The sequence below is a fragment of the Gopherus flavomarginatus genome, chromosome 5 (genome assembly GCF_025201925.1).
Source record: "Gopherus flavomarginatus isolate rGopFla2 chromosome 5, rGopFla2.mat.asm, whole genome shotgun sequence".
NCBI lineage: Eukaryota > Metazoa > Chordata > Testudines > Testudinidae > Gopherus > Gopherus flavomarginatus.
The window spans coordinates 37,306,524-37,319,238 of record NC_066621.1 but is presented as its reverse complement, the minus strand read 5'-3'; the positions used below and the strand labels follow the sequence as shown (position 1 = coordinate 37,319,238).

At 48.9% G+C, this 12,715-nt stretch overlaps 1 long non-coding RNA gene and 1 other non-coding gene across 2 annotated transcripts in view; one reads left to right on the top strand and one right to left on the bottom strand.

Annotated features, from left to right (window-relative positions):
- Nucleotides 1-12,715, bottom strand: part of LOC127052668 (uncharacterized) — a 163,316-nt gene that overhangs the window by 100,012 nt on the left and 50,589 nt on the right. The window lies entirely within an intron of this gene.
- On the top strand, nucleotides 3,761-3,834 carry TRNAT-AGU (transfer RNA threonine (anticodon AGU)). The gene has a single exon. It is a non-coding gene; the product is annotated as a tRNA-Thr (tRNA).

The following is a 12,715-nucleotide window of genomic DNA, read 5'->3' as shown; positions in this document are numbered from 1 at the left end:
CTCCTGTGCACTCTGCTCCTACCAGAGTGCCTACTTCTCTTCACCCTTCTCCTCTGTCCCAACCCACAGCCCCCTCCTATTCCCAGCGCCCTTCAATCCCAACCCACAGGCCACTCCTCCTCATGCTGCTCCTCAATCCCAACCCACGGCTCCCTCCTTCCCTCCAGCACCAGATGCTTCAGACCCCCTCAGGAAGATTTTCTTGCAAGGTTTTGTGTGTGAGTCAGCATGTGGATTTTACAATATGTTGGATTGCTTGGTAAAATAATCACTTTTGGCTGGTGTTAGATTTGCAGTCTCCATGTTATAGGGGCAGGAAAAATAAAGGGTTGTTATCCTTGTTGTGTGAATAGAGGGGAGCACAACTGTGCTTGGCAGACCTCTATTGAGGGACTCACCCTCAATTCAGTAGTACTTGCTAGGCAGGGGACGTAGGTTCCAAAGCCAAGTGGGTTGGGGCCTGGGCTCTAATAGGTAAAATTTAGGTGTTAGGCCAACTTTAGGACAGGGTGCTGTGGAGGGATGAGTGAGTCCCTAGATAACAAAGTGAGTATGGTGCCTTCTTATTTTCTCCCTTTTCCACCCAGGATGGCAGGTGAACTCTACAGAGGCACCTCTGGGCTTGACTGATTAAGGACAACAGCTGTGAGTGGGGTGCAGAGAGGGGATGGCTCATGTTAAAGGACTTTTGGTTGCTGGACTTATGAACCGTAGGGAGAAGGACACTGCCCAGCTTATTTGGGCGTGGGTCTTTTCCTCATGGCTTATGTTTCTGTGTTGGGGCTGCTGACAGGACTTGTGCTAACCCTGGGCTTACATTTCAATGTAGACATACCCTGAGAGGCCATCTATACTATGATAAAATCCCATTGGCCTGGATGAGCTGATTTGGGCTCCTGGGGTTGTGGGGCTAAAAACTGCAGTGCAGATGTTTGGGCTCAGACTGGAGTCCAGGCTTGGAGACCCTCACCCCTCATGGGGTCTCAGAGGCTGGGATCAAACCGAAGTGTCTACACTGTAATGTTGTAATCCTGCAGCATAAGCCCCACAAGCCTGAATCGACTGACCCAGGGTTTGAGAATAGTGACTTGGGTGTGTTAATGGCAGTGTAGAAATAATGCTAGGCTATGTCCACACTGCAGTGAAACACCCACGGCTGTCCTGTGCCAGTTCAGGCTCCCAGGGCTAGGGACCTGGGGTGGTAAATTTACAGTGTAGCTATCTCTGCTCAGGCTCAATACCGAGCTCTGGACCCCATGAGGTTGGGAGGGAATTTAGCAAGCAAACAAGGTAAAATGGCAGTGGAGTATTACCATGGACTCATTGGCATTTCTCCATTGGTCTGTCTGCTTTGGGGCAGGAACAATAACACATCCTGCTGCATTCGTTATTTCAAAGGGCGGTTTAGGATTTTCATTCTTATACACAGTGGACAAAGCTACGTCTCCAGTGCAATGAAACACTCAAAGCTGGCTCATGTCAGATTACTTGAGGTCATGGAGCTTGGGCTGTAAAGTTGCAGTGTATGTGTCTCGGCTCAGGCTCTGTACGCTGGTCTAGGAGCCCAGAAGGCTGGGAGGGAGTTTAACAAGTGGAAATGGTAAATCCTGGACTCAATGGCATTTCTCCATTGGTCTGTCTGCTTTGGGGCAGGGACAATAACACGTCCTGCTGCATTTGTTATTTCAAAGGGTGGTTTAGGCTTTTCATTCTCAGACACTGGGCACAAAGCAGGACTCAACCGTCGGTGTAAACTAAATGAACTGCCCACAGGTCCTGGCAGCCACAATGAGCCATTTGGTATGAGAGCTCAGACCTGTCCCAGAGGGAGGGAGTCATCTGTGAGGGGCTTAGAACACTCATCTACCAGTTCCTAAATCCCAAACTTTCAGTAACTCTATCAGTGCCTGTGGGTGTAATTTAAACCATAAAACGGGCACCCTAGGCTAGACCAAAGGTCCACCTAGATCCATATTTTGTCCTCTGACAGTAGCCAATACCAGGTGCCCCAAACAGGGAGTGAATAAGAGATCACTGGGAGTTGAACCCAGGAGCTCCTGTTTTCAAAACAGGCTTTTTAGCTAGCTAAGCCACAGTGCCTCCCTGTGGCTAAAGTGTCATGTCTGCCCAAACCTGACTCCCTGCCTTCCTCATCGGGGCCTGACAAGCTTTGCTTGTGTTTGGATTCTGGAAAGAGGAGCAGGTGAGGTTTTCCTTGCAAGCTGTGTGTGTGTGTGAATCTTTGGCCAGGTCTGCACTACAAAGTTATTTCAGCAGAATTATATTGCTCAGGCATGTGAAAAACACACAACGCTCCCTCGGTCAGCATCTTGTGGCTGGTGTACACACTGCAATGCCATGTCTGGTGACAAAACTGCCCTGTTTTGGTGACAAAATAAAACCATCTCGACAAGAAGCCTAGAGCTTTTTGCGGCAAACTTAAAGTGACAAATTGACAGTGTAGACACTGCCATTCATTATATCACCATAACTGGCCTCCGCCAGTATCCCACAATGCCTGCCATGAACTCGCCTGCCCTGCATTCCTGCTACAGAGGCTGGGCTCCTCCCGTTTCATAGCTCTGGGAAGTTCTGACAGCTGAGCCTGCTGCTCTGCTCTGGCAGCCAGGAGCAAATCACTGCCATGGAATGCTGCTCTCTCCTGCACTGAGAATGCAGAGCAGGAGGCAGAAGCTTCCTTACAGTGCGGAGGGGGTGGCACTGGCATCAGAACTATGGTACCATCATGACACCCCTTCCCTAAGGTCCCTCACTGACTCCATCCCTTCTCCCTGAGGCCCCCAACCCCACACCGCCCCTTCTCCCTGATGCCTCATCCTACCCCTCCTCCAAGGCCACACCCACAGAACCCCTCTTCCCCCCAAGACTCCACCCTGTCCACCCTTCTGTTGTTCATCCTTACGGCTTGCAAAAGTGGTGGGGCCATAGCCCTCTATACCCCATGATTCAGCACCCCTGACACAGATCCAGGCAGATAGCAGCATGTGTGTGACAGAGACTGCTGTGCTGTGTTGAGCCAGTGAGGAAAGCAGGGACTGATGTCGGTGCTGTCCCCCTCCCTCTGCCTCAGGACTGGTTGCTTCCAGAGGCTGTCTGAACTTAGAGACCCACTCACTCTTTTCTAACACACACACTCTCTCTCCCCCACACACGCAGTCTCTGCCCCATCACACTCACTTCAGTTGAAAAGTGGCTGTCAATGCAGTAGGATGCCCATGGAACGATGGGATAGAGAAATCTGCATCTTGTGATGCTGTACCAGCCGATAGACATTGCAATCCCTTCCCAAAGCACCCTGCAGCCAATTGCACAGTGGGATAGCTACCCACAGGGCACTGCTCTCTGTGGTGATCCAAGAGTTGCTAGCGTGGATGTGCTTTGCTCACACAAGCCACATAGTGTGGACACGCAACAGCGGTTTAATTAAAATGCTTTAACTAAAGCCACATAACTCTGTTGTGTAGACACAGCCTGAGAGTGAGACAAGACCTAGCTCCTATTAACACCAAGGATACTCAGCCACTGAAACTAAGGAACCACAAGTTCCTCCATAGTTGGCAGGACTCAATCCTGAGCAGAGAGCCACCAATGGATTTCTAATCTATCACCTTAATCACTCAGCCACAACTACTTGCTTTATATAGCTTTCTCACTATACTCTAGTTCTGATCTTGTCAAGCCCCTGTTGGGGTGGGCAGATAGTCAGGTGTGGGCAGACAGGGCACTTTAAATAACAGCAGGCACCATGGCTTAGCTGGTTAAAGCAGCTGTTTAGTAAACAGGAAATCCTGGGTTCAACTCCCAGTGGTGTCTTTTGGGGTACCTGGTATTGGCTACTGTCAGAAGACAAAATTCAGAACTAGATGGACCAGTGGTCTATCCCAGTAGGGCTATTCCTATGGTTTAAATTACACTCACAGGCACTGGTAACAGAGTTACTGAAAGTTTGGGTGTTAAGAGCTGATAGGTCAGTGGTCCAGTCCCCTCAAGGATGACTCCCTCCCTCTGGGACAGGGGCAGGTCTGAGCTCTCACAACAAATGGCTCATTGTGGCTCCCAGAATCTGTGGGCAGCTCACCTAGTTTATGCTGAGGGTTGAGACCTACCTTGTACCCAGTGTCTGAGAATGAAAATCCTAAACCACTCTTTGAAATAATGAATGCAGCAGGACGTGATTCTGTCACTGCCCCAAAGCAGACAGACAAAGGGAGAAATGCCAATGAGTCCAGGGTAATACTCCGCTGCGGTTTTACCATTTCCACTTGCTAAGCTCCCTCCCAACCTTCTGGGCTCCTAGAGCAGGGTACTGAGCCTCAGCCCAGACACATACACTGCAACTTTACTCTGCCTGCCCCAGGTCACCCCTGCCCCGCCTCCTCCCCGAGCATGCCATGGCTGCTTCACTTCTCCCGTCTCTCAGGCTTGCGGCGCCAATCAGCTCATGCTTTTGCGTGGAGCAGGAGTGAGCTGCGGCTTGGGAGGGTGCCTCAGGGTGGAGGGTAGGGGATGAGTAGCTGTCACAAGGGGGGTGCCTCAGGGCAGAGGGGGGAGCTGCTGTGGGGGGGCACCTCAGGGCGGGGACATGGGGGGGTGCAAGGTGGAAATTTTGCCTCAAATACTTGCTGAATAATTACTGTGCACTGTTGGCCTGGAGCTCATGTGAGAGCACTTTATTCAGGTCATTCAATGTATGAAATTCAAGATCTGATGGTCAGTTTGAAAATCAGAGCTCTTGAATCCTAGTCCCAACTCTGCCACTGACTGGCTGTGTGACCTAAGACAAGTCAATTCTCCTTTCTCAGCCTTAGCTTCTCCCTCTTTCAAGTAGGGATGATAATGATCCGCTCCTACCTCAACCCACACACTGTCTCTCCCCACACACAAACAGTCTCCACACTGCAGTTGAAAAGCAGCTGGCAATCTAGTAGGATGCCCATGGAACAATGGGATAGAAAAACCTGCATCACTGGAAGTACAGCTGTGAAGACACCACACACCAGCCTTCTCTAGGTGGCAAGAATCAGACCTCCACAGAAAGATCCCTATGGTGTCATAGCCCAGCTCCCTCAGCCACAACCACTTAACACAGGGGCCTTTCTACACTATGGTTCTGTTCTCACTGAAGGGTCATTTCCAATTGTTTGCTCAGATCAGCTTCCCCAGCACATGCACTGCTGTGCAGCTCTGTAAGTGTGGCCATGGCTGAACAGCAAGAATTCCTGCCCATTTCCCTACTGACTGGAGCATGGTTAGAAAGTGTTTGTGGTTAATGATGTCGCTGAAGATTGTTCATTCCCTGCCTTCAGAATTCAGACAGTCTCTTTCCCAACATATTTCCAGCACATCAGTCCTTGGCTGAGGTCTCATGGGCAGTGGAAAACATCCCATGTTTGGTGCTGACAAGAGGATCATGCAGAGCTGAGACGTCCCTGGGCTTGGATCAAAGGGGGAGTTGGATGGAATTTATCACACAACCCTCCCTGCTCCTCAGAGCCCCATTGGGAGAATCTAGAGAAGGGGGAGTCATTCCTCACCTGCGCTCCCAGAAGAGCTGCTAGGACTCCTTCCTGCCAGCTACTCACCCCTGGATTCCTCCTCAGCTCCTGGGATCTTTCTGCTCTAAAGGCTCCAGAGCCCTGGGGTGGGGGGGGCGTCACTGCACAGTCTGAAATACAAGGGAGGTTTCTGGAATTGAAGGAAGGAGCAGAAAATGGAGAGGAAAGAAACAGAGAGAAAATGTCTCATCTCTCTCCCCTTCCACTCCCAGCAAGAAATGTTGTCAAGGACCAGCGTTAGGGGAAATGGTGCCCTGGGCAAAACTTGTACTTTGGCACTTCCCCATTGCCCCTGGACGATCCCCCTCCCCCTTTACCGCTAGCTCCTGCACTCCCAACCCTTGCGCCTCCTTCACCCTAACCCCTGCACCCCTCTTGTGCCTCCAACCATTGCCCCTCTCCTGCACCCCCTTCACCCTAACCCCTGCTCCCCTCCTGTGCCTCCAGCCATTGCCCCTCTCCTGCACCCCCTTCACCCTTAACCCCTGCACCCACGTGGAGACACTGACCTGTGTGCATGGAGCAGCTGGCATTATTGCCCGCTCCTCCCTGGAAAACTGCTCCTCTGGGCACCCCTAGCAGCTGCGGGAGCAGGGCGGAGGGGCAAGAAGCGACATCATCTGAGTTCTCTGCATCCAGGTCACTTTCCTCAGCCAGGCTGCATAAGGGGAAGGCAGAGAGCAGCAGCTTCTGATGCTCCCCTCACAGCACAGCCCAGGTGGGGACAGTGACCAGGATGCATGGAGCACATAGTGTTGCTCCTTGCTCCCACCCAACCCTCTATGGGGCCATGGAGAAGCACTGAGGCAGGGGAGAGCAGTGAGCACCTTTGCACTGCCACATGGTGCCCTTTGACCCACTGAAGCCCTGGGCAGCTGTCGGGGGGCCCCACCCCTAAGGCCGGCCAGGTTCTCCAATACGAACAGCAGAGAACACAGGGAGACTGACCACACACTGAGCACTGGTAGCATGGGCGGCTCATAATGGAGGCTCAGGGGGGCTCAGACTCCCCAAATCTTGTGCCACCAAGGGAGCAGTGGGTCCCATGACTAGGGGCCCCAGCCAAATTGGGCCCCCCCGGAAAAGTCTCCCCCATGTCAGCCTCAGGGCTGGAGGAGCTCTCACTTCCTGCTAGGGGGGTCCTCCTGTCCTTTCCCTGACAGGTGACTGAGTGTTTAAGATAATGGGTTGCTAATCCACTGTTCTCTGCATGAATGGGTTCAAATCCCATCCTCACGGGATGCTTTTAGTCTTCATGCCTCCTTTGTAGACAACCATCTCCCCCTTTGGTACAATGACAGATCAAACAATGTTGCTTCCTGCAAAAAAAAAAAAATCTGAGAAACTCAGACACTCTTGCTGCTTTAAAAAAAAAGTCTAAATCCAGATTTCTAAATAAATAAATAAATAAATCTCTAGTCCTGTATTTCTTAGTTTTTATCTCAAAAGGTAACATCCTCATCATCTCCCCCAAACACCCTGGAACAACCCCAAATAATTAAAATACTCCCATCCTGGGCAAGGCCAGAACAGTGAACCACAGCTAGTGTCTAGGCAAAGCTGTTCTGAAGGAGGCAACTGAAATATTTTCTCTCTGCTTCCCTTGGCAAGGTCTGACTGAGAAACAAAATTCCCCAAACTGAAAATTTTCTGCTGAAAAACCAATACTAGTCTGTTTGGGGAATTTGGTTTGAATATATTATTATTATTCTCTTCTGATTTCTGAATCAGTTCGGTTCAGTCTTTGTCCTCCAGATGTGTTTCCAGCTGTTGAGTTGTGGGGGAGAGTGGTCAAGTCATGATGTCTCTTCCTCTCTTTCATAGTTTCTTCTGACTTGCTAGGAAGCTTCTTTGCTATGAGGTGAGTCAAGCAGTGTCCATTGTCTCTGTGCTATCTCGGAGAAGCCTGCATTGTACATCGTTCCTGGGATAGTCCTTGAGAGTGTGGATACCTTCAATGGGCCAGCAGCGAGTCTGGCTCCTCCTTTCTCGCACCTGAAAGTCTGGTGGTGGGCATTTCCCAACCTCATAACATATCTCAGTAACGCACACAGAGCAAAACTTCATAACTTCCCAACCAATTCTAGCACACACAATCCAACACAATATTAATGTTCAACAGATCAAGACTTTTAAAATGATACCCCCCCTACCCCAAGCAATGCACTTATATTAAATAACCCTGGTGTGGATAGCACTGTGTCAACAGGAGGGCTTCTCCCATCAACATAGCTTGGGGAGATGCAGGCTTAGTGAAGACCCAGCAAATAGGTGGCCCACGACTCTTCCATTAGGGTGGTTGGGTATGAGCGCTGGAAGCTCCCAGAAGTGGGGCAATCATCGGTACCCAAACCCTATCACGGCTCCCCCACTCCAACTTGTGTTGCTTGCTCTCCACCCTTGTTCCCATTTGGCCACTTCCTGCCTCCTCTCTGCCTCTTTCGCAGAAAACTGTTGGTCCACCTTTTGCTTGCTCCTCTCCTCCCCTGAGGCCTCCTTGACTGCTGCTCTTGCCTCTACACCCTCTGCTCCAAGGTCTGCCCACCACCCACACCTCTCTGCCCCTCCCATGACACCCATCCTGCCTGCCATCCGCACCTCTCTGTCCCTCCCGTGACACCCATCCTGCCTGCCACCTGCACCTCTCTGCCTCTCCCGAGACCTGCCCTGCCCACCACCCACACCTCTCTGTCCCTCCCCTGAGACCTGCCCTGCCCACCTCCCACACCTCTCTGTCCCCTTCCCTGAGACCTGCCCTATCTACCACCCACACCTCTCTGTCCCCTCCCCTGAGATCTGCCCTATCCACCGCCCACACCCCTCTGCTTCTCCCCTGAGACCCGTACTGCCCACTGCTCACACCCTCTCTGCCCCTCCCCTGAGACCACTTTTCCCTTTTGAAATAACATTATTTCCTTTAAAAAATGAAGAGGCCTTGTGGCCCCTTAGAGACTAATAAATTTATTTGGGCATAAGCTTTGGTGGGCTAAAACCCACTTAATCAGATGCCTGGAGTGGACAATACAGTAGGCAGGTACAAATGCACAGCATATGAAAAGATGGAAGTTGCCTTACAGAGTGGGGGGGGTCAGTGCTAATGAGGCCAATTCAGTTAGGGTGGCTGTGGTCCATTTCCAACAGTTAACAAGACTGGGACCAGTAGACCAGAGAGCTGGGGTTGATTTAGCATGCTGTCGCCATCAGCTGGTCAGAGTAACCAGGGCGGGAGGGTGAAATTTAGGATTCTCCCACCAGGGGGAGGTGCTGTTGGACTCATCTAGTGGGGGAGAGTCTGAAAAAGCTTCTCAGCTCCCAGAGAGGGGGAAACAAGCTGGTGCCACACACACATTTTCACAGGGGATCAGGCCCCCTGGGGAAAAACTCAAAAGAAGCCCAGGCCCAGAAGTGTCAGAGAAAGGAATCCCTGTTTGCCTTAAGAGGTGGGAGAGGGAAACCTGCAGGTCCTTAGATCCCTCCAGCGCCTGATAGAACCATTTGTGGGGAAGGGCTGGGGAAGCTGAGGACAAGGAGAAGGGAAAAAGGGCTTGCAGCTGTTGTGCAATCACCGTTCTCCCAGCAGAAGGGTCTAGGGGGTTCAGCACTTTGGCTGCTAGTTGAGGACACAGAATTCACAAGATGGCAAAGCTCAGAGCCCCGTTACACAGAGTCAGAATGTGATCAGCTCACAGCGAGGGGGAACAACACCTCTCCCTTGGTCTTTATGCCAAAGCTCCTATCAGCTCTGTGTCCTTCCTGCAAGAGCAGGCTGCTGAGAGGGTTGCAATGGGGTAAATGAAGGCAGAGGAGGATTGTTCCTCCTGGGTTTTCTTTGTGTTGCTCTGTGATCCTGCTGGAGGGAGCATCATTTGAGTTTGTCTCAGTGGCTTGGGTTGGGCTCAGGTTGTGACCCTGAGCACAGGGGTTCCTGAAGTCTCTGCTCTTAGCCCCTCAGGGAGTGGCCAATGGAGCTGCTTCAGACATTGGAGAGAAAGTAACCTAAGAAAGTGTAGCATAAGTGAGAAGAAAGTCACTCTTGTCAGCTCCCTGGTGGTCTAGTGGTTAGGATTTGACACTTTCACTTCCAAGACCTGAGTTCAGCCCCCAGTTAGGGTAAAGTGGTCTTATATCAAAAAATCTTCAGTTATTTTTCACTGGCAATTTAAACAAATCCATTGTTTTTCCGGTTTCCCCTTCTACATGATGTTTGGAAGGGCTTGGGAAACCATATAAAAATTAAAGCTTCCCACTGACTAGTAACAGAATATGGGCATGTTTCCACTATGCACCTCAAAGTCCAGGCTGCATGCCCTTTTACACAAACAAGCATGTGTGAATTATTGCCCCTTTGCTGGCTAGCCTAACCAACCTCGTAATAACAGTAATAGACATTCAGGTTGACCCAAGATTAATATTTTTTTCCAATTTTCTTGCTGAAACAAAAATAAAAAAAACATTTTGGTTCAACCAAAATATTTCAGCAAATAAAATATTCATCCAAAAAACTTTCATCCCACTCTATGTATTAGTCTTTGGAAATAACCATCCTGGAGATACTGATCATTAGCCACGTCCATTCCTGAGGTCTAGCTCCTGAAGTGTTCTAAACATGGACAATGGGTCTATCACCTGTTGCCCACTGGTTACTACCTTGCTCAGGTAGCTACAGATGAAAGGAAATGTGCTTTAGTGGCAGACCTACTTCTAGCCATCTTCCTAACTAGGGGTGTTTGTTTCACATTGCATGTAAAAATACAATGACTGGAAGTTAGGTAATGTAACACCAATATTTAAAAAGGGCTCTAGAGCTGATCCCAGCAATTACAGACCAGTAAGTCTAACATCAGTACTGGGCAAATTAGTCAAAACAATAGTTAAGAATAAAATTGTCAGACACATAGAAAAACATAAACTTTTGAACAATAGTCAACATGGTTTCTGTGAAGGGAAATCGTGTCTTACTAATCTATTGGAGTTCTTTGGAGGGGTCAACAAACATGTGGACAAGGGGGATCCAGTGGACGTAGTGTACTTAGATTTCCAGAAAGCCTTTGACAAGGTCCCACACCAAAGGTTCTTACATAAATTAAGCTGTCATGGAATAAAAGAGAAGGTCCTTTCATGGATTGAGAACTGGTTAAAAGACAAGGAACAAAGGGTAAGAATTAATGGTAAATTCTCAGAATGGACAGGGGTAACTAGTGGTGTTCCCCAAGGGTCAGTCCTCGGACCAATCCTATTCAACTTATTCATAAATGATCTGGAGAAAGGGGTAAACAGTGAGGTGGCAAACTTTGCAGATGATACTAGACTGCTCAAGATAGTTAAGAGCAAAGCAGACTGTGAAGAACTTCAAAAAGATCTCACAAAACTAAGTGATTGGGCAACAAAATGGCAAATGAAATTTAATGTGGATAAATGTAAAGTAATGCATATTGGAAAAAATAACTCCAACTATACATACAATATGATGGGACTAATTTAGCTACAATGAGTCAGGGAAAAGATCTTGGAGTCATCGTGGATAGTTCTCTGAAGATGTACACACAGAGTGCAGAGGCAGTCAAAAAAGCAAACAAGATGTTAGGAATCATTAAAAAGGGGCTAGAGAATAAGACTGAGAATATATTATTGCGCTTATATAAATCCATGGTACGCCCACATCTCGAATACTGTGTACAGATGTGGTTTCCTCATCTCAAAAAAGATATACTGGCACTAGAAAAGATTCAGAAAAGGGCAACTAAAATGATTAGGGATTTGGAGAGGGTCCCATATGAGGAAAGATTAAAGAGGCTAGGCCTCTTCAACTTGGAAAAGAGGAGCCTAAGGGGTGATATGATAGAGGTATATAAAATCATGAGTGATGTTGAGAAAGTGGATAAGGAAAAGTTATTTACTTATTCCCATAATACAAGAACTAGGGATCACCAAATGAAATTAATAGGCAGCAGGTTTAAAACAAATAAAAGGAAGTTCTTCTTCACGCAGCGCACAGTCAACTTGTGGAACTCCTTGCCTGAGGAGGTTGTGAAGGCTAGGACTATAACAGCCATTAAAAGGGAACTGGATAAATTCATGCTGGTTAAGTCCATAAATGGCTATAGCCAGGATGGGTAAGGAATGGTGTCCCTAGCCTCTGTTTGTCAGAGAGTGGAAATGGATGGCAGGAGAGAGATCACTTGATCACTGCCTGTTAGGTTCACTCCCTCTGGGGCACCTGGCATTGGCCACTGTCGCTAGACAGGATACTGGGCTAGATGGACCTTTGATCTAATCCGGTACAGCTGTTCTTATCTAGCTCTTGTTTTGTCAGCTCTGTACTCTCAGGAAGCCGACAAAGCGCTGAACCCTGCTTCTCTCAGGCCACCGGGAGCATGGGGATTGCACACCAGCTACAAGCCCTTCTTTCCTCTCCTTGTCCTCCTCAGCTACCCCAGACCCTTTCCTACCAATGGTTTCATCAGATGCTGGAGGGACCTAAGGATCTGCAGGTTTCCCTCACCCAGCTCTTAAGGCAAACAGTGATTCCCTTCTCTGACACATCTGGGGCCACATTTCCTTTGAGGAGCTTCTCCCCAGGGGATCTGATATTCTGCAAAAATGTGTGTGTGGCTTGGGGGGAACCGGTTTATCTGTCCCATCTCTAAAATCCAAGAAGCCTTTTTTGACTCTTCTCCAGGTTGTGAGTCAAACAGCATCTCCCCCTTGTGGGAGAACACTAAATTGGGTTTTAGCCCACCAAAGCTTATGCCTGAATAAATTTGTTGGACTCTAAGGTACCACAAGGAGTCCTCATTTTTTAAGGCAATAATGTTATTTCAAAAGGGAAAAGTGGTGCTGTGTGTTGAAAGACTGGCTTAGACATTTCTTCTTGTTATTTTCTGATTCCTCACACCCAGACTCTGCCTATCCAGGAAAGGAGGGGAAATGTGATCATCAGTCAATAGATTTCTCTGACATGAAAAAGGAACCTGAGGCTGTTTGTAGTTAGCTCAAAAAAAAAAAAAAAAGGCAAGGGGAAAACTGCTGGCTGGGAGGTAAATATGCAGGACAAAGGGTTCGGATTCTTCTCTGCTCAGATTTGTTATGGAGCTGGCAGTCTCCTAAATGATGGTCTATTCCTTTCCTTTTTCCAGCTA